The 24395-nt window shown below is 38.1% G+C and overlaps 1 protein-coding gene across 6 annotated transcripts in view; it reads right to left on the reverse strand.

The window, feature by feature from the left end:
• The window catches only part of NIPBL (NIPBL cohesin loading factor), a 147194-nt gene extending 137608 nt beyond the window's left edge, over positions 1-9586 (reverse strand). For 5 of the 6 annotated variants that reach the window (XM_085042744.1, XM_085042740.1, XM_085042743.1 and 2 more), the window contains exon 1: positions 8035-8175. The gene's annotated coding sequence lies outside the window, so the exon portion shown is untranslated. Of the gene's footprint in view, positions 1-8034; positions 8176-9477 lie in introns of those variants that run through there. The other variant, XM_085042738.1, reaches the window with a different exon arrangement.
• Between the last annotated feature and the right edge of the window lie 14809 nt (positions 9587-24395).

Consider the following 24395-nt stretch of genomic DNA (forward strand, 5'->3'; position numbering starts at 1 on the left):
CAAGGACAATTTCCACTAACTCCATCCAACCTGGCCTGCAACACTTCTAGGGATAAGGCAGCTACAATTTCTCTGGGCAATGTGTTAAGTGTCTCACCATTCTCACAGCATAAAATTCCTTCCTAAAATCTAATCTCACCCTTTCTTCCGTCATTTTAAAGCCATTCCCTGCTGTCCTAGCACTACATGCCCTTGTAAAAGGTCCCTCTCCAGGCTTCCAGAAATGCCCCACTTAGGTACTAAAAGGTCCTATAAGGTCTCTCCCCCAAGCCTTCTTTTCTCCAGGCTGAACAATTCCAATTCTCTCAGACTGTCTTCAGAGGAGATGTGCTACAGCCCATTGATCATCTTAAGGAGTGGTCCTGCTCCTTAAGAACTTCAAGGCTCCTACCTACTCCCAATTCCTACCCTTCAAACTCCATTCCTTCCCCATCCATGTAAGTCTGCTTCCAGTCCACCACTCTTCTTCTGCATATGCTCACCCTTCCAGCCATTTGCAACTTCAATTCTTGTTTTTTACAGACGCGCATTAATCTGTATTGTGGATAAGGTGTGAATGGACATTGCAAAACTAAGAGTTTGTACCACATCTCACTGCTTAGAACTTACTAGGAAAGCTCTCCTGTGCATACAAAATTTTTCGACAACAGTGCCTAAAATCAGGGAAGTCAGTTAATTTTTTAGAAACTAATAATTTGCCCACTTTTTTGAAAGTTTTTCTAATGGCTACAGAACACATATCCTAAATGCAAAAAGTCATCTCACACTCAAATTCTAAATTCCTTTTCCCAAAGAACAGCAGTGCTTCAATTGCTTGAAAAGAAGGTCAGGAACAATTTTCAAACATTTTTGTCCTTTATCATGACCCTTAGAAGCTCATGAACTACGTTCCCTTTAAACATTATTCACAGAGTAAGTCACTAAAAGGCATTCAATCAGCATGGAAGATTTTGGCCCAAACGGCTAAAGTTTAGCGAAGTCAGAAGTAAAATCATTGCCTTTAAACAGTATGTCAGTAATCAGGAAACTGAGAGGAGAACCAATCCTACCTACATGCAGGGAGAAACATGCCTTCTTAAAGTCAGCTAGTAACTCTGCTAAGCAATGCTTCAAATCCTTGTAACTGCTGACTTTTAACAGGATAAATGAACTTTTAACAGGATAAATGAGTTTTGCTATGTTCCAGGTTACGCCTCAACAAGAGATTGTAAAAAAAAAATACCAGGAAGAAGCAATCATTATTGAGCATCCTAGTAGAAAAAAAAAATCTCTTTTCCACTATTTCAAAAGAAAAAAAAAAAAAATACAGCATCCACTCCAGTAAAAAGAAATCCCTTCACCTTAGTTTTAACTAGAAAGTTAACACATCACCAAGCAGATTTTAAGTTTTCCCTTCAGAAAAAAACAAAACAAAACAACAAATTTTTTAAAAATTCAAAGATTTTAGATCTTTACAAAGCACTTCCCCTAAGTTGTCACCATAGTCTCATTAGAATCTCATCAAAATTTTTCTAACTTTTAGACTATAAAAAGTGGGTTCCAGATTATTTTTTCTACAGCCCTCAAGTCAGCTGCTGTATATTGCCTCTGGTGTGGGCCCTCTAAATTTTTCTTCTTATCCTCAATATCCAGAAAGCATATCTGAAGAAAAAGAGAAAGCAACACATCTGAATTGGAAATTAATATGCAAGAAAGGAGGAATTTTTAGTCTTAGTAAGTCATAAGACTTGAAAACAAAATTTTAGAGATGTAGTATTTGCAACCTCATTGTTTCTGAGTACCTGGTCAACACAGAGGAAAGACTGAGTTCAAACATGAGAGATAGGGATTGCATTATCACAGACATATGTTTGTTAGTCAGTGAGCTTGGGGGAAAAAAGAAAAAAAAGGTTATTACTACAAAAACAAACATCAAAGTATTAAGAAATGTCAGACTCTTGGTTCCTTATACCTACATTTTAGTCCCTTGTGTGTTATGACAGTCATTCATTAAATGGTCATATACCATTTCTTGTTATTCACAGGATCACTGCCCTATATATGGTACATGACATATATGTCATGTAACACAAACTTACAAAGTAAAAGGAGGTACCTTCTATGGGACATAACACTTTCTAACTAAGAATTTGAACAGCACAGTTAATAAAACCAATTCAGTGAAAAGTTTCACATTCAAGACATCTTTTGCTGAAAACTGACATTTATGAAAATCAACTCTTCTTAAAAAAAAAAAAATCAAAACTAAAACCAGAAAAACCAAAACAAACAAAAAAGCTCCACAAACACAGTCTCACAGAAAACCTTCATGAGTAAAGACAGAAAGAAGTGCCACTTATTCTACCTGTTCCATAACGTACTCACAGCCCCTAACCCATGCCTTGAGAAGTTGATATAAAAAGCCACATGGGAAGAAAAAAGTTCAAGAACTTCTCTGCTTGATACAGATTACGCATTTGGGCCTGGACTTCCTAAATGCCCAGAGCAATTTTCTGACTAGGAATGCACTTGTTACACCTCAGAACAGCCTTGCTTTCCTAACAGTCTTAGAGGACCTTGACAATTGACTGACACCATAGTGGTGTGACCACTAGGTGCAGAGAGTGTGCTTTCAAACAGTTTACATCAACTGCAATAATTACCAGGTCAAGAGCCAGAGTTTTATTTCCAAGAGCCAAAACCCAATGCTTAGGATACTTTCCAACAGGAAGTAGCAATTGTAGAGAGTAACAGTAACATTTTGTATCTCTGTCTTCAATATTGTAGCCAAAACCTTTAATTACATGTGGGATTTGGGTTATGATACATCTCTTACTCTGTTCACCCTGATAAACTTTAGGAGATGAAGATTCTTTTTTAGGATGGGAAGTCGGTTCTTATCCAACTGATCAAAAGCATTGAAATTTAATAGATGTTTAAGGCCCTCAGTGAAAACCCATTCCATACTTCTTAGGGATTCAGGAGGAGAAACAACAAGGCTAATATGTTAAAATGTAGAATGCACATGACCACAAATAAAGTCAAGAAAAACAATGTTATGAACTTCCCAAGTGCTGTAAAGTAACTTTAAAAATCTGAAGAGTAAAACATGTCACAATAGACAAAATTTATAAGCTTTTAAAAGTCACTATTCTGATTCCGTTTGAGTCTTTCATCTATAAAATGGAAATAATATAGTACAGATGTGGAAAAATAAAGCTCTCTAATGTTTGCAAAGCACTTTCTTTTGAGATAACTCTACAAATTAAAATATGAAAACACTTCGTCTCCCTGAAAGACTGGGATGTACACAGCAGGTAATAAGGCAACAGGCTACACACTGAATGGTAAGTATATAAACTACGTTATAAGAGTATGGCGGTCAGCTGGCATTTCCCATGCACTGTATGAGGCACTGAGCTGGGGTTGCCAGGGGAGGGATGAATACAATGGTGCAGTTAAAGGCCCAGCTCCTTAGTCTGCTGCTCCCTTGTCTAACTCCCTTCTTTTGCAGCCTAGGGCTTTCTCACACTGCTCCTCTAAAATGCAGTGCATGTCTACACATACACACTGCTACAAAAACCAAAGTGCTTCAAATCAAACCACAGCAATAAAATGAAAAAATTAATTATCTACTCATATAAAAAAAATTTGAGATCCTTGATTACCTACACTTAAAACTGATACAGACTCTAAAGGCCATAAAAATTAATTCTTTCTAGAATTTTTTATGACTTTAACATGAAAACTGGTCTTGGATACTTATATTCTTTTAAAGTTGTTCGTGTAAACCAGGTAATCACCTTCAGATACAGTATCAACAACCATGTTCAATCTGACTGGAATCCCTTTTACTTTCCACATACCGCTGGGCCAAAATCCCTTCTCCCCTCCCTCTTGCTGGGGAGATTTTCCATGGTCAACAGCATGGATGGGAAGGGAGATACAAATCACAGGTCCTGTACAATCTCCTAAAACACAGTTTCCTCACTCATGGGGTGTCATAGATGTCAATGTAAAGCACTTCTTTACACCTACTTCAGGGTTCAGGATCAGCAACTAAGAAGTATGTTTGTAAAACAAAGAAAATAAAAATACAAATGTAGATTAATTGCATTAAAGATTTTAAGAAAACAAGTCTTTAACAATTGTAATTTTAAGAGTACTTTTTCTTATTGTTAAAAGGGATTATTGTACAGAGTTATTAGCAGCAATACACAGGTATCACCAATTTCAAGCATTTACTTCAGTATCTCTCTGAAACTGAGTGCTCATTACTGCTGATGTTTCAAAATCAGAAGCTAACCTAACCTGTACTATTCCTAATAAAGGCAAATGAAAAACAAGACCAGAAATAAGTGGTATGATATTGAAATGGCCATTCCTTCAAATGTTCCTTGTGGTTTGTGACACTAAATATCCACCCTAATGCTGGATGACCCACCTCATACCTACCAGTCACCAAATTTTGAAGCTATCACTACCCATATTTTTCTGGTTGAGTATGTGTGTAATTTGGATAACAATTACAGACATTCATGAACACCACACACTCCTCTAACATAATTTCTAGAAATCATAAAATTGTGAATTTGAAGCCTTGTTTTCTTTCCAAGGTCTAGACATTCAGGATAGAAATACACTTTTTCCTCTCACATTTCTTGTGAATTTTTAATGAAATAGTAATGTAAATTCAAAGTGATACAAAGTTGGTATCACTTTGTAATATGATAGATATATAACAGTCCAGTTGCCACTGAACACATAAAAACCAGAATAGGATCTCTAGCTCAAATCAACTCACATTTCATTTAATATCCTTAAAAATACAGTTTATTTATATTGTAGAGGACTACATACATGAAACACTTGGGATTAAAGTTACATTACCTTAGTAATCACACTAAGACAACAACACAAACAAACAAAAAGGTTCTGTCCTGAGGAAATTACTATCTATGGCCTTGACTCTGCAAGAAGAGTTGTATGAATATTTATGTACATGGAGTCTCCAGCATAAAATTTCTAAGGAGTACCTTTCCTCTTATGTAGAGTGAGGATCGTCAAAGATGTTTAGGGATATAATTTTGCCTCTCTGATCCTGTCTGTTTCTTCTAAATCAAAATGTAAACATTTCAGATTAAAATATAATTATTTTACTAATATGCCTGTTACTATGGCTTTATTTTAAAAAGTATAAAACCAGCTTTAATCAACAGCAAAAGACTTCAGAAACAGAATTTTGTTGGAATAACTTAAAGGTAAAATGTTCAAGAAGTTGAGAGGAAAAGAAACCTGTACAGAGTAAGCAAATTCAAAATAAACAAGGCAATCAAAAGTACAAAATAAAACATAGAAAGAAGTATTTTCCTCTTTTTGTTAAAATAATTGTTACAACTAACATCTTGAGAATAATTAATTCTGTATTTCTAGAACAGCAATAAAATAACTACATTGTCCTCAAGCAGCTAGTTATTGTGATAAACACTGGATAAGAAACACAGCACAAGCTCCTAACATCAGAGAGAAAGTAGTATGAAAGTGCCACAGGCCTGCTTCACACATACACACACACACTCTTAAATATGCTAAAACATGCAACCCAAAAGAAAAGTAAGTCCTCTTATAAATACTTCAACTTTAAATATTTCTGCAAAACTATATAAACTGTGATAAAGCAACTAATTCAGGATTAACCACATATGGCTCACAAGAACAAACTGAAAAAACTCATTACAAATAAAAATAGACAACATCTTATCTTTTCCTTTATAAATACATGTACTTTTTATTCCAGGAAAGTGCATTTGTTCCAATTTAAAAAAAAAAAAAAAAAAAAAAAAAAAGGGTTCTGTAAACATGTAAACACAACCATACAACCCTGGCAAGATAAACCTGACAGGAACTGTGTAACTACAGTAGCTCATTTCCTGCTCATATCTAGAATATTTAAAGCAAACCTCCTTAAATGAAAAATAAGTCAGAAAATTTCACTACTGTTAGCTTAACAAACACATTTTTCTTAGAACGGCAGCTGCCTGAGACAGAGATGAAAGAAACGCTAGGCTAATGTCGCTTCCTGATGATGAAAACTACCCAAGAACTACAACTACTTCTGCACAGTCCTTTCATTCCTGTGGAGCAGAGTTACACTCGGCCTCCACGCATGCTATGGGCCAAAAGCAGACAGCAATTCCGCTGTTACACACCGAGGTGAGGACAGTTAGAGACGACTAGTGGTTCCCTCTGCAATTCACAAAGTTTAAAAATAAAAAGCTGCTTTTTCAAACTGTAAATGGTTCCTCTCCACGCACGTAGGCCTGAGGCCCTGTTGCAAACAGTGTCTAACAGGACCAGGCAGCACAAAGACAGGAATGGGAGATTAGTGGGAGGAAGGGAGGCCGGGATTGGGGCTCAGCAGGATCTTCTGGCTTTTTAAAATTCAAACTGCTCCCTGACCAATACAAATCACGGACACGCTACTGACTACTACACGGATTTACAGCATTAAAAACACGCCTTCTACGTGACAGCTATATTAACTTCACCCTTTTAAACATGTATCAGGGCACGCGGGAGGCAGGATAGCAGAGTTTTATTTATAAGACTCTGAACACAATGCACCAGAAAGTTACTCTATTAGATACAGTAACCACATATTACAACAACATATCTACCTGAACAACTAAAAAACCTGCTGAAAACTTTTAAAAAATGTTATGTCAATACTCGTTTGCCATTTACAAAATTTCTTTCTACAAGGATGAAAATTCTGCATCTTAAAATTTCCTGCAATTATGTAATTTCTGTAGAAGTATTTTTATTAGTTCACAGTGTGTTTGTTTTAAATCTACCTGAGTTTTTAGCAACACTCACAACTCTACCATTTACAAATCCAAGATTTACTTTACTGTAAATCAGCTACAACTTATTTATAAAGACCTGAGACTAATAAACAATCATTTTCAAAACGTATCTGACCTGTAAAAATGACACCTAATTACATATTCAAACATCATGGACACAAACAGCCAATAACAACATCAGGATCTCAAAGTGATATGGCCTGACAAGAAAAGATGACACTTTTTAAGCATTTCTCACATTTCACTTAATTAAATTTACGTTTGATCCTCAAGTACTTTGGTTAATATCTCATCTTCACCTTGGTCCCTTAAATGTCATAAACACAACACTTTACACATGATCCCTTGCCTGTTTTCTGTTTGTTAGAAGCAGAAAATGGTATTTCTTCTTTTAATATATATTCCTGTAATGTATACAGCACACAGACACCAAGACTGTGTGGAGTACCTGATACAATATTTTTGCCTATCTGTATTTCCTGGGTCTGCAGGTGTCCGTGTTGTGTCAATCATCCCTCAAGCACTATTTTATGCTATAAATATACCAAGTCATTAATACACTAATCAATAATATTATTTACAGATTAAACGTCTGGAGATTATAAAACCAAAAGCATTCAAACTTTTGAATGTTCAGAACACATTTGGTTAGAAAAGGAACGTAATAGCAAAGAGAGGTGGCATTTTTGTTCCTGAGTATTTACATTGTCTCTCGTCCCCTATTCCTTCACTTACTCCTGGCCCACTTCAGAGGGCTGTCTGCGCTGGGACCTTCCTTCCTTGCCCTAGGTGAAGTTGTAAATATGGCAAAGGATCAGTGCACATTTGCGACTAATTGTATTGTTTCCTCCTCCTCCTCCTGCTCCTTTCGGGTTGAGGCCTGTCACTGAGCAGCCGCTTCGCCTTTCTAATCCCCGAGCTGGAGTAAAGGCGCTGGCCGGCGGGCCTGCGCCCTCCGCCGGGCCTGGGCCTCCCGGCAACCCGGCAGGAACCAACCTCCTCCGCCAGACCCGACCGAGCAGGAAGGGGGGCTGCGAAATAAACACCTCCGGTTGCCACTTACTCCCCTCTACCCCGGATAACAGCTAATCCCCTCTGCTCCCAGCAGTGCTGGGCCGCTAGGCTGAGAGGCCCGGCCCGCTGCTGGAGAGGGCAGGGAGGGGAAGGGGAGACAAGGAGGGGGGATTACCTGAGCAAATCGGCGTCTGAATCCAACGAGAATCCGAGAGAGGGGGAGAGAAATCCGCCCCCCTCCCTCCTCAGAGGAGCCGCCGCCGCCGCTGGGCCGCCGCCGCCGCCGCGGAGCAGGAGGAGGAGGGGAGATAATATAACAACAATAATCCGGGCCGGGAGGGGGGCTGGCTCCTCTTCCGTCTCCTCCTCAGTGCAGCGAACATGTAGAGCCGGGGGGTGTGCGGCCGAGGCAAATCCTTTCCCCCCGAGCCTGCTTCACAACATCAACACGGGCCGGGCCGCGCCGAACCGGTTCCGAGCGGCGCTCCGAGCCGGGAAGAGCGGGGGGTGGCCGAGGGGCAGCGCTGCCAAGGGGCCGCCGCCGCCGCCGCTCCCTCCGAGAGTGCGAGCGCAGGAGGGCGGGGAAGGGCGGCCTGGGCACGGTGAGTCGGTACCGAGCGGGGGGGCAGGGGGAGAGGAGGGAGAGGAGGAGGAGGGGGAAGGATCCTATGTGTGTCTCTCTCGCTCCCTCTCAGAACAAAATGCCGACCGGAAGTGCAGCGGCAGGAATGACTCCCTCCACCGGCGCCAAACACCAGCAGCCTCCCCCTTCCCTTCCCTTCCCTCCGCTGCCTCGCCTCGCCCGATCGCTCCCTCGCTCCACCAGAGCCGCTTCCGCCGCTGCAGCTACAGGAGCTCCCTTGCCTTGCCTCTCCCGGCAGAGCCTCCCTTACGTAGGTCCTCTCCCTTCCACACCCCTGCGGCTGCCGCTCGACTTTCTTTTTTTTTTCTTTTTTCTTTTCCCCCTGCACACCCCAACCCCCCACCTTTCTGGTGAGCGGAACGAGACCGAAGTTTACGCTTAAGCCTGCGCTGAGGATTTGTGAAGAAGGGACCGTTGAAAAAAGAATACACGTTTGAGTGTTTATTTTTTGACTTGCCTAAGCATGCTGGGGAGGACGAGGAAGAGGACTGCAAAATGCCGCCTCGCAGGGGGCAGACCTGGAAAGGGGCCTTAAACTGAGCCCTAAAAGGCGGCAGCCCCAGCGGGTGGGACACTCGCTGGAGTTACTGTCGCGGCTCATGCCCGTCTCTGTGGATGTGAGAGGCCTCGCCACAGGAACCGAAGCACCCGCTGCTCAAAGCGTTGCTGGGGCGAGGGATTTCCAGATGGACATACCGAACGGGAGTGGCTTTCAAAAACAACCTTTTTTGACGAGCACTGGGGAAAATACTGATGTTCAGGTGAAATGTCCTTTGCTGGAGGCTGATGCTCCACCACCACCAGATTTACTGGAATTATTTTAATTGTGTGTTGTGAAGGAGTGTTTGGAGAATGTCCTAATCTGAAAGACTTTCTGGTGTTCCTCTGTACAGGTAAAACTGAATAATCATAGCACAGGATAATAATGAAGAAGCATTTATATCCCATGAATTAACTGTGTCTTTTAGTACTCACTTAATGTCGTTTTGCTGCTCAGTACTTGGACAAAAATCCTTTCATTTCTAGAGGAAGCATTGCTGGTCTGTCGACTTCAGGAATCAGCTGGACACAGCTGTAAATACCCTGTGACATATAAACACACCCTTTCAGCGCTGGATGGATGTTATTTGCACAAAGGGATACAATCTTACACCAATGCACTTGAATCTTTCCCAGGCTTGGGATTTTTTGAATAGTGCTGTCTTGAAGACTGATTTCAAATGCCTCTCTCAAGCTTAAAGTACTACAAAATTCATAATTTTGGATTAATCCAAGTTTGGTTTATAAGTGTATGTGTTTTTGTTTAAAAGTACAGAAATGAAGATGGCACCGGAGAATTTGGTAATTCAGTACTGGAAATACTATTATCTAATGGCTCATATTAACAGAGACAGAGTAAACTGAGTTCTGGAAAAAAAAAAGCATTACATACCTTTGTCCAAGTATAAAAGGTCTCAATCCTATGATCGTTTATGCATTTATAACTTGAAGTTATCCATTTGAAATAAAGGGAAAAAATTGGTATTGAAAATGAAGTGTGCCCTTATGTCTTTGCACTTAATACATTGCAACTGTATAACTCAAGGGGAAAACTATTTACCTTCTCTTGGTAACAAAATATAATTTAATGGCCTACCTATCTGGAGTTCATATGCCATATATATGTGTACTTACACATCTATGAATTCTCAGGGAAGTGTAATTCTAAAATTAAAAAGCTCAGGAATACTATTTCAATCTACTTCTAAACGATTGTTGCCAATTTATATTGATGGAGTCTTTCTGTGATTTTAGTAATTTATTTACAGAATCGTTTTTTTTTCTTAGTTGGTGAATTAATATGTAAATAAAATACAGAACATTGAAATTTAAATTTTCAAATGCCAAATATGTTTTAGACTTTACAAATATCATGGTCAGGCACAACACCTATTTGATATGGTTTCAGTGGGAATATCACTGGACCATTTTACACTTTTAAAATACCATTCCACTAAAAGAACTTGTAGAAATTGCTATTTTACTTGAGTCCTATGCTGCATTACCTGCACAAGAGAACAAGCTAATTTAAGCCATTATTTCTTTTAGAAGGTGGTGTCTAACACACGTGGGTAAATCGGGATTTTATTTTCCTTAAGGGAAATTAAATGTTTTTTATTCCCTTGGATATTACTGTAATTCACTTTTATAAATGAAAGACCAAATTCTTTGACTTAATTCAGACAAGTGGTTCCTTGTATTCTCCTTCAAAATCTCCCTCATAGCAATCTATTGCAGCATGGAGGTTCACTATGTTCCTAAAAATACTTTGTTATGGACAGTGTTCATCTCATTATGCCTGAAATGACCAGAAAAAGTGATAAATCAAGTAGTTCAAATTACCTGAAAACTTCTGCAAAACCCTTTAAACCTTATTTATGTTCCAGACTTTAGTCATGGGGTGGGGATAGTCTTAATCTGTATGGGAGGAGCTATGCAGTCATGCAAACATGGCTGCAGCACACTAAGGAGCATACACTGCATGAAAAAAGCTAGTTCCAGTGTGGAGAAGGGCAGAGCTCTCTGAATTCCCCTGGCAAATCCACACCTAAGTAGTCCACAAAATGAACTGCAAGTTTCAGGGTAAAGCTTTAGAACCTAATCCTGCTCCCTTTGATGTCAAGGGTGAATGCATCTTTAGCCCAAAATAAATGACTGTGTTCCCATAAATTTAAGCTATTTACAGAGTCTGTTACTCTGGGACTTGTTTCTTGTTCTTCAAAGTGAATCTTAATTCAAAAGGCAGGAATTAAAGATCTTAATGTAGAGTGTACTGGTTTTAAAATGTTTCTCAAGCAATTTTTACAAAATTTAAGGAAAGCTGTAGGTATGTGCCTTACTGCTGTTTACAACTGCTGCTGCTGCATACTGAGATAAGCTTTCTAAATGCAAAGATAGTGTTTTTGAGTTCTCTGCTGAAAGCAGAGAAGGGACCTCTTTGCCCTCTTCACTCTATTGTTAACTTCCCTGACTGCTACATGTTGTTATTTCAGCTTATAAATTATGGACAGTGTGTAATACTGGAGTAGAAGTACACCTGGCACCAATGTTTTCTTAGATGTGATTGTTGTAATCTGATTTTTTTTTTCTATAGTAGGAATGAAAAAGGAATTGGTTTCATAATTTTTGTCTCTTTAAGGGCTGGTATAACATTCAGATAGTTCTGATTTTATGTTGTTATGTGATGCATAAGCATTTTGCATTGTGTTTACCTTTTAGTAATTTACAGGTAGTATATGCATTTCTAGCTAGATTTTTAAAATAAATAGGACATGTCAGTAAAACAATTAAAAAAATTATGATTGTGTATTTTATATATTCTCTCAATAATTGAAAAGAACTTTGCTATAAAAAGTGGGAGCTTCTTATCTGAAGGTATTACAGTAACACAATCATTAGCTCTCATCCTAAATTTAAGTACTCAAATTATTTAGAATCCTCTGTTAAGGCTGGACCACACAACCAGTAGGAAGACTTTAATAATGTATGCCATATGACAAGTAAAATGAAGTTATGTTCTTTGCATTGCCTCTAGTTCACAGGAACAAATAATAGCACCATGTAACTGATTGACTGGGGAATATTCACTGTGAAAAATAAGCAACCTAAATATGAGACCTTTAGTGGTACAGGTTAAATAAAAAGCTAAGGAAGCTTGTAGACTGAGGAGTGAAATATTTGTATGCTTACTTGCTTTAAGTTTACAACTTCATGGGGACTACTGATTTTTATTTATCTTTCCTAGTAAGCCAGATGCAGGTAATATTTTTTCCTTCTTCTAATTATTTAGCTTAATTGACTAACAAGAATTTAATATTAAATTAAATAATACCTTTTCATTTTAAGTGACAAACTTGCATTATCTCTCTCATGTTAATAATGAGCTTCTGTTTGTACACAATATGAGTTCCATGGCAGTATATCTATTAAAATGTATAAAAATGTTTCCGTGAAGAACAAATGACTTAAGACAAAACTCTGGTACTTTGATTTGAATGTTAAAGTAAGTTCTTGATTATGCAAGGCACTAGGGATTCTGAATAAAGTTAAAGACAAAACATGTAATTTAGACTATAAAACATACATAATAGTAAGATACATTATATAATTGAAAAAAGGCTAGTAATGGACTACTGGACAAGTAGACTGTCCCAGTATTGTTATATCAGGGCCATAAAAACAGATCTAATAACAGTTGGTTTTTTAGGGAAGATAAATGATCGGTTACTCACTGTCATTGAAAGTAATCTAAAATCTGGCCAACAATGCTCTTTAGGCTTTTTCTCACCATTGCTGATCTTCCAAAAGGAAGCAGGATCATTCCTGATACAGCTGCTGTGATTTGCCATAACTTTTTTTTTGTTTGGTTGGGTTTTTTTGGGATTTTTGCTTGTTTGTTTTTTTGTTCTTAATTTGAGCATTATACAATTCTATCCTCTCAATTGTCTTGGTTTGTCTATGCACTGGGAAAACAACTTACTGTCATGTTAGCCACATAAGAAATACTGCACAATTTCCTACAAGACTGCTGTTGAGAGCCACTATGGAAAATTTTAAGAGAGAAATACTAACATTAATTAATATTAACAAAGAAACATTCAGGCTTTTTATTCTTCTCTCTCCTCTTTTTAAGAAGCAAAGCTAAATCAATACGGTACTTCACAGGCCAGCAAATAAGTGTGGACATTCATCTTCTGGCAAAAGACAGAAGTTAAAAAGTGGCCTTAAGGGCTCTTGTATTCAGCTGAAAGTCATACTTGTATGGATCAAAGAAATTTGAGAATATCGTAATATGCTTTAAATACCTTGCCATTCAATTTTTAATGAACTTGCCAGTAAAAAGAAGATTCAAGACAGAGATACGCCTATCTATACAAGGTATGTTAAAAAAGCCTGTTGAGCTCAGGCCTTTAAAAACTGCTTCCTTAGAAGACAGAACTTTCCTATTCCACAGATACTGAAGTGTTAACTATCCTCAGCCAAAGGATTCAATGGCTACATATATAATAACAGGTTAAACATGCCTGGGATTATTCTCTGGCATCAGGACTGGTAGCCACATAATGTTCCATGCTTGACCCTTCTATTCTTCAAAACAGGATAGTCACATGCTTATTTTGCACATTGGGAATGGTTCCTGACTAATAGTAACTCCTAAATTGTGCACAGGAATTATTTGGGAAAGGGCAAGCTAGCAAATTTTTAGCCTGTGCCAAGGTCTGTTCAAACACTTTAACACACAATTTTTAGTCAGATTATTTCCAGTGTCCATGCATGTTCCATTTACGTTGCATTTTATAGACACACCTAAACCAATCTTCTCACAGTGATTTGCCAAAAGGAAGGTAAGAAGAAACTATGGTTCCCTATCTAGGGATAAATCACATTCACATTTCCAATTATTTTATTGAAGCAATTAATCACCTTATATTTTATCCAGAAACCTTATAAAAGAAAGTTGATTGAAATTTGGTTATTAAATTATATATTTGTTTATGTGAAGATATTTTAGAAAGTCCTACACAGTGTCTAAATCAGACTTTTAACCTGCATCAGATATCCCTTTTGGTTTAGACATCCTGTGGCCTTTATGAAAGGATGTTATAGTGAGAAGGGGAAGAGAAAACATCATGCAATAAAATGAAATAACCACAAGTAACTTTTGTACTCCTTTGGGTTATGGCTGTCAACATCAATTTGCGATGAAAATTACTTCTTAAGTGTAATTTATTGATTTTAAGATAAGGATGGGAAAGGGTGTAAGGATAAATTAAACATCATCAGTTAATTTCTGAATGCTGAGTATTCTGCTTACAATTTTTTTATTTTTTTTAAGCTGGACATGTGCTGGGAATTTGCTTCTTAGCATGGCCACAGAGTCAAACATCAGTGCTTCTAAAGTCCTACTTTGTCAGGACTTCAGAAGACGTGTGGGTGGTCCATTAGTGACCAGAAAGCAGTATAAGGTTGTCACTGATTTAATTTCTCACAGACTTGCAATATTGAGCATTCTGAAGCATAAAGCCTTTTTACAATTTTTGTTTAAACTCTTGACAGGGACAGTAAGTGGTCCAGAAAACACAGCTGTTGACCTGGAGAAGCTCTAATTAAATACAAATAAATGTCTCTGCCTAGGTGATGCTGGGTGATGCAGCTTAAAAATCACATCAAAATGATCTATTTATGAAAAATGTCCCTTTCTGAATCATTATGTATTTAATTCCAGGTTTTGATGTTTAAATTTCTGTACTTATCCTCCCACTATTTTAAAACACTCACTCAACTTCCTCAGGTTTCTTAAATATAGTTCATCTTATAAAAGAAGAACATCATAGAAAATTTTTGCCTCAGAGGTAAATATTTGGAGAAATAAGGCACTAAGCATAAGCAGGTTTTTTAAAGTTTATAGATAGGTGGAAATAATTTAAAATCTTGATGATAATGAAGGACCACTGGTGTACGCAGCATTGTTGATTTATAGTTTTGAATTATTATTGAACATTTTGTATGTTTACCAATGTTTTCTACTGTTGATTGCATTCTACTGTTGATTGCATGATATGAAAATATAATTTTCATATGAAAAATGATACAGTGACTGTCCCGAGGAGGCTGTGATCTGTATACCTGTGCTATTGCTAGTATGTTTCCCATGTTGGGTTCAATTTATTAAGGTGGCCTGTTAGCCATAAAATTGCTGTTAGATAAAACATATTGTCATAGACAGTGCTCTTTAAAATCACTGCAAGAAGTAGTTTAACTTTCTGAAAAAATAGAACCAGTTTCCACAGGAATATGGGTACATGTCACCACCAATAACAAAGACACATGTGGCTGTCACATGCTTTGTTGGATATTTGAGGACAGGCATGTGTGAGAAAAAAAGATGCCATAAAATGCCATAAAAACAGATACAGAGAAGACACAGAAACCCATACAGAGGCCTGAGCAATCGCTGGGAATGTAGCTGTAAGAAAAACAGAGCAAGAGAGATTCAAGATGACTATCAAACAAAAAGGAGCTGAGATTTTGAGTGAAACATTCACATGGTTTCAGAGGAAAAGAATGTACACACAATCTTTATAAAGAGAGTGCATCAAAACATCTTATACCATATATTTTTTCTGACCAGAGACACTGCACTAAATGTTCAAGCCTAAGCAAGTAAGAACACATTGCCAATTTTAAAGACAGTTGCCTTCTAAATAGATCCATAAATTACAACAACCTGGCAGCATTCAAAATATGCATTTCCCTGTCAGGAAAACATGTGCATATGCACCACAATATACTTTATATACTTTCATTCACTAGACTTTTTCTAAACTTACTCACTACTTTCATACCTTCCATGGTTCCGTTGCTGTTTCCCCTAATTTCCAGACTTAAGTCAGTGTTTTGGTTATTCCAGGCTACACTAGTGATTGCTCTCTTCTGGTCAAAGTGCTTATTTTCTCTTGCACTTCCTTGGGCAGTGTTTATCTTTTCTCTGCCATTAGGATGTGTTTTCCTTAACATTGTCAATTGTTTCTTTCTTATTTGCTCCCAAAGGTTAGAGGCAGCATAGAAAAGCCCTTACTTTATTTTCCTATTTTGAATCTTCTTCATTGGCAACATAATCCATTATGTGAGTGTCTATCTGCTTCACTTTAAGAATCACTGACTTACAAAGAGGATGTCTCTATAAAAAATTATCTTACTGGGTTTATTTTTTTCTTAGAAATAGTGTTTACAGGATAGCCAAATGCCCAGAGAGGCAAAAGAAGAATGTACTATGAGTAGAAAGTGGATGAGAAACTCCCTTTGGTGGGTATGCCATTTTAATAGTGTAGAAAAGGAATTTGTGCTTGAGTAATGTATGGATAAAAAGTTTAGTTAAATAAGGGATAATCTGCTGGTAAAGGGATTATTTGCAAAAGCCACGCTATAAATTTGTTTAAATTATGGAATAGCAGAAAAAGTACTTACATGAAAAATTTTCACCAAAAAATGTTATATATGTGCAGACCTTAAAATAGGATCTTTCATTTTAAAAAATTTTTTCACACCAAATTTCATTTAGGCTATTGAGTGCATTTTTTAATTTTAATTTAAAATGTAAATGTTGTGCTGTGTTTATGATTGTCTGTGAGTAACTCAGCATACTGCTAAACTCAGATGTTGCCTCATAATCTTCAGAAGTACTGAAGTTAACTGTCCAGCCTAGGCGCATGCTAAGCAGAGATATTACCCATATTGGAGCTTTGCTTAAGAATTTAATTTCATGAAAAATTGATAATCTAAAAAAATAGTTGTAGACATTTAGGGAGTTTGCTTTGATTTTAAAAAATAGGTTTATAAAGGTAAATGCAGTTTTTTCTACTCCATCTGAATTTTGAATGGGAAGTATGTTTTATTTTACAGTTAGTAATGACATTCTTATTGCCCCCTTATTTTTTACATCATCTCATAAATAGCATCTAGAACTTGAAAAGTGAGGCAAATCCTTAGTATTCCTTTATTGTTGATGATTAACTAAAAAATATAACATGGCCTGTGGGGGAAGGAGTGTCTCATACATGTCTGATAGCCTGGCTGTGAGGTTTTGTTTCAGTATGATGGACGTAGTATTACACATCATTCTGGTGACCTTCATGGTGTTATGGAGTAACAGTTGAGCATTCAAGATGTACCAAACTTTAGCACTTACACCTTCTTCTTCACTAACTTTAGCAGTTACACCTTCTTCCTCCTTCTCACTCCATTAATAATCTTCCCTCCCAACAACAAAATTGTGTATATTTAAATGAAGATTTTCTTACCAGGCCTCTACTGGCTTTACCCTCTTCTAAATGCAGTTCAGAGATGTCTATAGGAGACTTCTTTATGGCTGGTGTTCTTCAAATGTAATAGATATAACATGTCCAGTTCCCAAAAATTTCATTCAAAATGCTATATACTGAAGTCAAAATGCCTGAAATAGAAAATTTCATATGTAACTTCAGGGAAGTTATAACTACATGTTTATGTAGCTGTAGAATAATAGTTAATTATTGCCCTTAGGAATATGGGGGTTTTTTTTCCATCTTCAGAAATTTAAATGTTAAGTTCTTAGACCTCTGTATGTGCCATGCAAAAATTTACACTACTATTAATCTAACAGGATTTCTCCAGTGTATACACTTCCCTTTGATTGCAAAAAACATATTGCAACTTTTAAATTTAATGCTATTTTTGGTTACGTGATAATGTAGAGCTCAAGAATGGTTCTGGATTGCTTCACTAGTGCACTGAGATCCTTATTTAGCCACAAAAAAAACCAGTGCAGGAATAATGATTAAAGCAAACCTCCTGGTGCTGCTTCACTGGTACATCCCAGAGGGAACCAGGTCATAATGTAGTTCAACCTCTTATATATTCCTCTGGAATATGTGGACTCTACATCTATACTATATTACCACAGTATTACTACTCATACTGCTCAGCTGGTATTTAAAAATAATTAGGCAGACAAGAAATCTTCTTATAAATAATACAGAAGAAAGTATGTTACAAAAGTTAATTTGGTTTCCCAAACACAATGCTCCTCCTGTTCCCTCATTTTAACCTCTACATTTGTTAATTCTGTGTGGTTTTGGTGTGCTTTAAAGTTTCAGAGTTTCTCAAAGGAAGTGGGCTGGGCATTTTATAGTTGCCTGGGAAGCACTACCCATGCTTATGATTCCACAGAAATATTTTTAGTACGATGGAAAGCGCTGTATGTTTATCACTAATAGCAGCTCTTAAACCAGCTCCTTCGTAACACTTGAAGCGCCCTCCGTTTCCTTCTGTCAAGGCGCAGACCTAAGAACCCACTTCCTCACTTCCTTAATTCTTATTAATAGCAAAAAAAAAAAAAAAAAAAAAAAGAAGGGTTGTTTTTTTTTTTCTTTTCTAGGCTGACAAATCGATCCTAAAGAGCACAGTTAGCGTCTCTAAGACAGTCCAGAGCACTGTTGTGAGCAGATGTCCGAGGACGCTCTCAGCCTGTTCCCGAACCGCCTGGGGCGGATCTCAGCCCCGGCTCTCCAGCACCGCCTGGGAAATCCGGCCGAGTTACTCGCGCTTGTGCTCAGCACTTCCAAACCTGTTTGTCACACCTCTTCCACTGGGCTCGGCGAGACAGATTCTATTATTATTTGCACCAAAGACAGACACTGACCCCCTGACCGAGCTGCACTGCGGGCTGCCCCGGCCGCTTCCCGCGCCTTTGTCACCTCAGCACCCTCCTGCCGTCACCGCTCCCTTGCCCGCCCTTCCTCCTCTCCTCCCAGCCCCGCTCAGACCAACGAGGCCTGTTACAAGCAGCCAGTGAAGAGGAAAACTTTAGCGATGCTGAAAGGAGAAATTAAAGTGTATCTAAAACTCCTAAAGCGCCCTGCGAGCCCCAAACACGCTACCGGGGTGCCGCCTCGTCTCCTCCCTCAGACCGGGCTGAGCTCAACTCGCCCACGCAGGAGAAGACTGAGGTACCTTAAGGATTTTACCTCAGTTTCACCTCTTTAAATTCACAGACCCGCTTCTCATGCTTTAGGACGACTGCTTATAACTCTCCTTTTTGAGTCTTAACATCATCTGATAGTGAATAATTAGCAGAGTGTGAGTGGGTCCCCCCCTCCGGAGATAATGGAACAGTCCGCCGGGTTCCAGGCGCCGCGGCTCGGCGTTTAACCCCTTCGCTGCCGATCCCACAGAACGTGCCTGTCTCGGGCTCTGCCTCGGGCTCTGCCTCGGGCTCTGCCCCGCCGGAGCCCCGCGGGCAGCGCAGGGCGCTGAACACACTTCGGACAGGCAGAACGGGGCGGGGGGAAGTGACCACCCACCCGCAAGATGGTGTTAAATGCAGTCGGGTGAAGTCATCCGACGTGCTTTCTTCGTAGTGTTGTGGAAACGTGTAACCGTGTTTGAGCAGTGATTGGGTAAACTGAGGGGGTTTTTGTTGCCTTGTTTGATTGTTTCTATGATTTCCAGTGGAGAATTTTGTAGACCCTGTATAGACGGCGCCTGTCTGTGCCCCAGGTGAGCAATCGGAACATTGTTCTCGCTCGGACGGAGCTGCTGCTCTCTCAGGTGGGCTCAGTCACCTCAGAAACTTTTCAGCAATAACTGGAGAAAGGGACGTGTCCTGACCGTCAGGTGTCCTGGGGCTCTAACGTGCCTTTCTCAATTTAGTCACTTAAATATCTAAAGAAGGATGTTAAGGGTTTCGATATACAGTCTTTCCCAAGTGCAGTTGATGAGGGATTAAATGAAACTGTAAATGTAAAATGTACTTACTTTTTAAAATAATGTAATGCAAAGGGTCATTTAGCTGAAATTTCTCGGGTTTGTATTTTCTTTTTACTATTCCTCATTTCTCTACTCCTTCCTCTCCTTAACATCAAGTGGCAATTCAATCTCTCAGAAAGTTTTTGTCATGCTAAATAAAAACATATAAAAACCCCTATAATCTTCTTCTCAATTCATAGTCTCTTCAGTCTATTGCCATATTAAATACCAGAAACTCCATTTCCCTTCTTCACATCATCTCCTAGGTTCACTGTACTGGATCCCTTTGGAGTTTGCACAGACATTAATGCCTGCAATTAAATGTTTTTCTTTCAGCTTCTTCCATCTTTTACAAATTTTCCCAGTCAAGGCTCCTTCTCAGAACCATGCTTTTTCTTTCCTTTCTCTTTTATTCTCTGATTCTCACAAGGACGATGCCCTGAACCATACTGAACTATAAGGCAAGAGCCATTTACATTTTTTAGGGAGAAATTAAGGTATATATCTTCTGTAAATGCAGAAGAAAATTGTCAATTTTTTCTCCAAGTTATTAATGTTAATCCAAGCGATTAATTATTAAACATGTGTTTGATAGCAAGGAACATGTGGAAAGACTTCTGGCAGAAAAAATTCTGCAAGTTGCACTAGCGCAGGAGAGTATTTTTCCAGAAACCTCCCAGTTTATATGAATGGATCTATGAATTAGTGTTCCTTGTCTGTTTAAGGCCAAGGAAGCTGAGTCACTTGTGCTGGTGTCTCACAAATCAAGAATATTGGTGTCATATTTCCTTTAACTTATGAGGCATTAGAATATTTAAATTATTGCAGCTGCGTAGCTTCTTTTCTGAACAGTGTTTTGCACTTCTGGTTTATGTTTCAACATCAGGCCTTCTAATCTAGAAGGTTTGCTAATCTAGAAAGCACACATGGTGTGCAACTGCAACCACAGTCTTCAAAAGTGAAAGGAGAAGGAAAACATATTTTGCAAAACAACAACAAATTGCAAGATTTTTTTAACACATGGCAAATGAGTAATGTCTGCTTCCGTTTAGAACTGGGTGAGTTCTTAAAAACACCCAGTAACATAGGGTATTGTAATCACCCAGTGAATTTTGTTGTTTGCTTGTCCTCAATCTAATGTAGAGCTTTCCTTTTAATATGAGGAGGTGGTGTGAGCACTGGGAATTTTTGAAGTGGTGTTTGATTCTATTTGATTCTCCTCACCTCCTCTCTAGGTAGAAAGGTGCTCTTTAACACCACAGTCTTGCAAAATGGCTATGATTCTTTGGGGTTTGGGTTTTGTTGTTTGTTTTGGGGTCTTTGGGTGTGGTGGTGCCCAGGAAGTTCCACTTGCGCATGAGAAAGAACTTCTTCACTGAGCAGGTAACCAAACACTGGAACAGATTGTCCAGATTGCTCAGGAGTCTCCCTCACCTGAGATATCCAAGAATGGACACAATCCTGTGCCATGTGCTCTGGGATGGCCCTGTTTGAGCAGGGAGGCTGAACAAGATGACCTACTGTGGTCCCTTCCACCTTACCCATTCTGTGATTCTGTGAATATATTTAGATATGGAAATAGGTCAGAAAAAAACCCTTAAGTGCTATATTGATATGTGAAGATAAAAATTACACTCTTTAGTAGCTGAAATCTATTGGAAGTACATACACTATCATTCCTCAGCCCCTCAGGAAAATTTTGTCCCAATGTCCCTGAAAATACCAATATAGCTTTCAAATTTTAGCCCTACGGGATATAAAATTTGTCCTGGAACCACTTTTTTCCCTTACTATTTCATTAGTGTTATTACTTCAATGTTACAAGAAAGGATGATAAGTGTTAGAAATCTTTCTCTGTTCTTTGAATGTTTACCCCACAGACATGATTTTTCTGTTAGTGCCTTCTTGTCCTTGTTTTAGGAGTTGAGCAAACTGTGCCCATGTTTTATTTCCCTAAAACACTCATGCCAGTTTTGTAGCTCAATAATTTCCAAGAAACCCATTATTTGTAGTGGATCTTTAACCCAAATGACAGTTAGAGAACAGTCTCTAGTTTTTCTCCTCCAAACACGAAATTTATGGCATTCAAAAAACCATGCTGAATGTTTTGTTCCAAGGAGGCAAAAGGTTAAAAAAGGTGATGTACCCAGAGCTCTTAGGTTTTTTTTAACATACTCTGATGTAAGATCCGGCCTACTTTCTGGTAGTTAATTGATCTCGGGGCATAAAGATTTAGATAAAACAGGTAGTGTGCAATCCATCAGCTGGGGAGCTCCGTCAGGAGCCTGCTCTCTCGGAGCTCGGCTGCACTGTGGGCAGCAGGGCTCTTCCCCACTAGATGGTGATACAAGAGCAGCTCTGGCTTCCCTGTTGGTAGAGCAGCAGGTTCACATTCCCACTCTAAGACGTAAGCGGACAATTAAAAGTACTTTCAAACAAACTTCTTTCCTGTTTTGTGAGACGCGAAGACTCTGGTAAGATTATAATGAAGGTTGAACTTTACAAAGAGAGAGAAAATATGCAAGTCACTCAATGAATGTGCAAAACTAATCAGGACACTTTAGAGGAATATTGGTTTCAGAAATTTTACATTCTAAATGGCATGAGCTAGATATTCTTGTGTCTAACTCAAAAATAATGGTTTAATTCAGCACATAGCAATCTATCCATCCATACAGCATGAATGATTCAGTGGAAGATAGTTATATCAGAGGGATATCTGTGGAACTGTTTTTCGTATGTAAAGACAGCAGCAGAAGTTGAAGCTGTGAATATATTTAGAAACACAGGTAGGTAGTTGTATCAAATATACATTATATAAACTTTAGCTAACTGGATGTTAAGGACTGTGGGAAAGTAATGGTGCATATGAAAAGTAACTGATGATGATTGAAAGTCTCCCACTTCTTTCTCACCTGTGAGACTTCGAATTTTTTTAAATAAGCAGGTAAAAATCCTCCTCAGTTGAGCAGTTTTATAAGTGTGGACTGACTGCAAAAGGATTCCTTCACAGCTCTTGTTCCTCAGTAGTCTGCATGCCTCTTCCTCTAGTCCTCTGCATGTTATCTCAGTGCTTATTCTCAAGGCCTGATACTTCTGAAAGGGTGTGTGTTACCTGAGATGCAGACTACAATCATGAAAATATATCAAATGGAAAATAGGAATGTTGAATAATAAAGCTTGCAAATTTGGAAAGCTTTTTTTTTTTTGTTAATCACTAGTGAGAGGCTAAGTGAATTGCTTAGAGTAGTTTAGCAAATCAGAAAATAATTTCATTCCCTACATTGAAAAATTTAAATAGGGGTTTGCAATTTTCCTTGTCAGAGTCCAGTTTTAATTTCTGAAATACTAAGTTGTGAAGACATCCTCATACAAGTTGTTGCTATCAGAAATAGGCAGGAAGTAAGAGATTTTAGGAAATAAGGGATTTTCCAGTGTGGTTTTTTTTGTTGTCAGTACTATTATTTATGTCTGATACCATAACACCCTGGCTCAACCTTACCAGTTCAGACTTTCCTTCTGACATTCTTGACAGGTAGCTTGATGTTGTCATTCATCCTGTCCAACTGTATTTCTTGTCATTGTTCAAATGTTCTTTTCACAACATTGATAATTATCTCCTCTTTACTGGTAGTAAAAAGCCTTTTTCTTGCGAAATCTGTGATCATTTTTCTCTACTACTATTGCCCTGTGTAGGATCAGATGACATGGTGATAATATATACTCCTGCCTATACTGTAGCTTCCACAGTTAGAAACACCAATAGAGTTGCACTAGTGGATGAAAAATAAACAAATAACACAAAAATTCCTTGGAGACATTTCATTACAGGTGTGGCATATATTTGCTGGAATTTCTACATGTAATTGAGTTTACCCTCCAGCTTGAGCAATACAAGTGCTCAGATTTAAGCTATCGTAAAGTGATCCTGTCCACCTTCTTACTCTGGGAACATATATATTTTAACACATTTTTTCTAAATGCTCTGCCTGGTTCCCACAATCATTTCTGCAACCCATCCAGTTTCTGTCTTTATTTTTATTACCTACCATGGTCTTGCATTTGCAAAAGAGTATTTCAAAAGACATCTATATACCTCCACTAAAAACAGAAAAAAAAAAAAAAGTTTCACGGTTTTGTTGCTTAAGTAAAGGATTTTTGGAACCACAGTCTTAGATGTCAGATTTCCAAATTTGAAACAGACAGATTCAGAGAAGACAAAAAAAAAGAAAAAGAAAAAGAAAAAGAAAAAGAAAAAGAGAAAAGAGAAAAGAAAAAGAAAAAGAAAAAGAAAAAGAAAAAGAAAAAGAAAAAGAAAAAGAAAAAGAAAAAGAAAAAGAAAAAGAAAGTAATATAAACTGTAGAGCAAGTAGGTTAATGAAGTAGTGTAGCAACAGCATTAAAAAATGTAATTAGTGTAGAAAGTTGTTAGTGTTGAGCAAAGAAGTGATTTTTCCATCTTTTAATTATGTTTGCCACCTCCTGCCAAATTTATTTGTGCTAGAAGCTAATCGACATTTGAAAATATAGTTAGTGAAATGTAAGAAAGAGCATTCTGTGTATTAAGA

This window comes from Lichenostomus cassidix, chromosome Z (genome assembly GCF_008360975.1).
Source record: "Lichenostomus cassidix isolate B80296 chromosome Z, HeHo_3.0, whole genome shotgun sequence".
NCBI lineage: Eukaryota > Metazoa > Chordata > Aves > Passeriformes > Meliphagidae > Lichenostomus > Lichenostomus cassidix.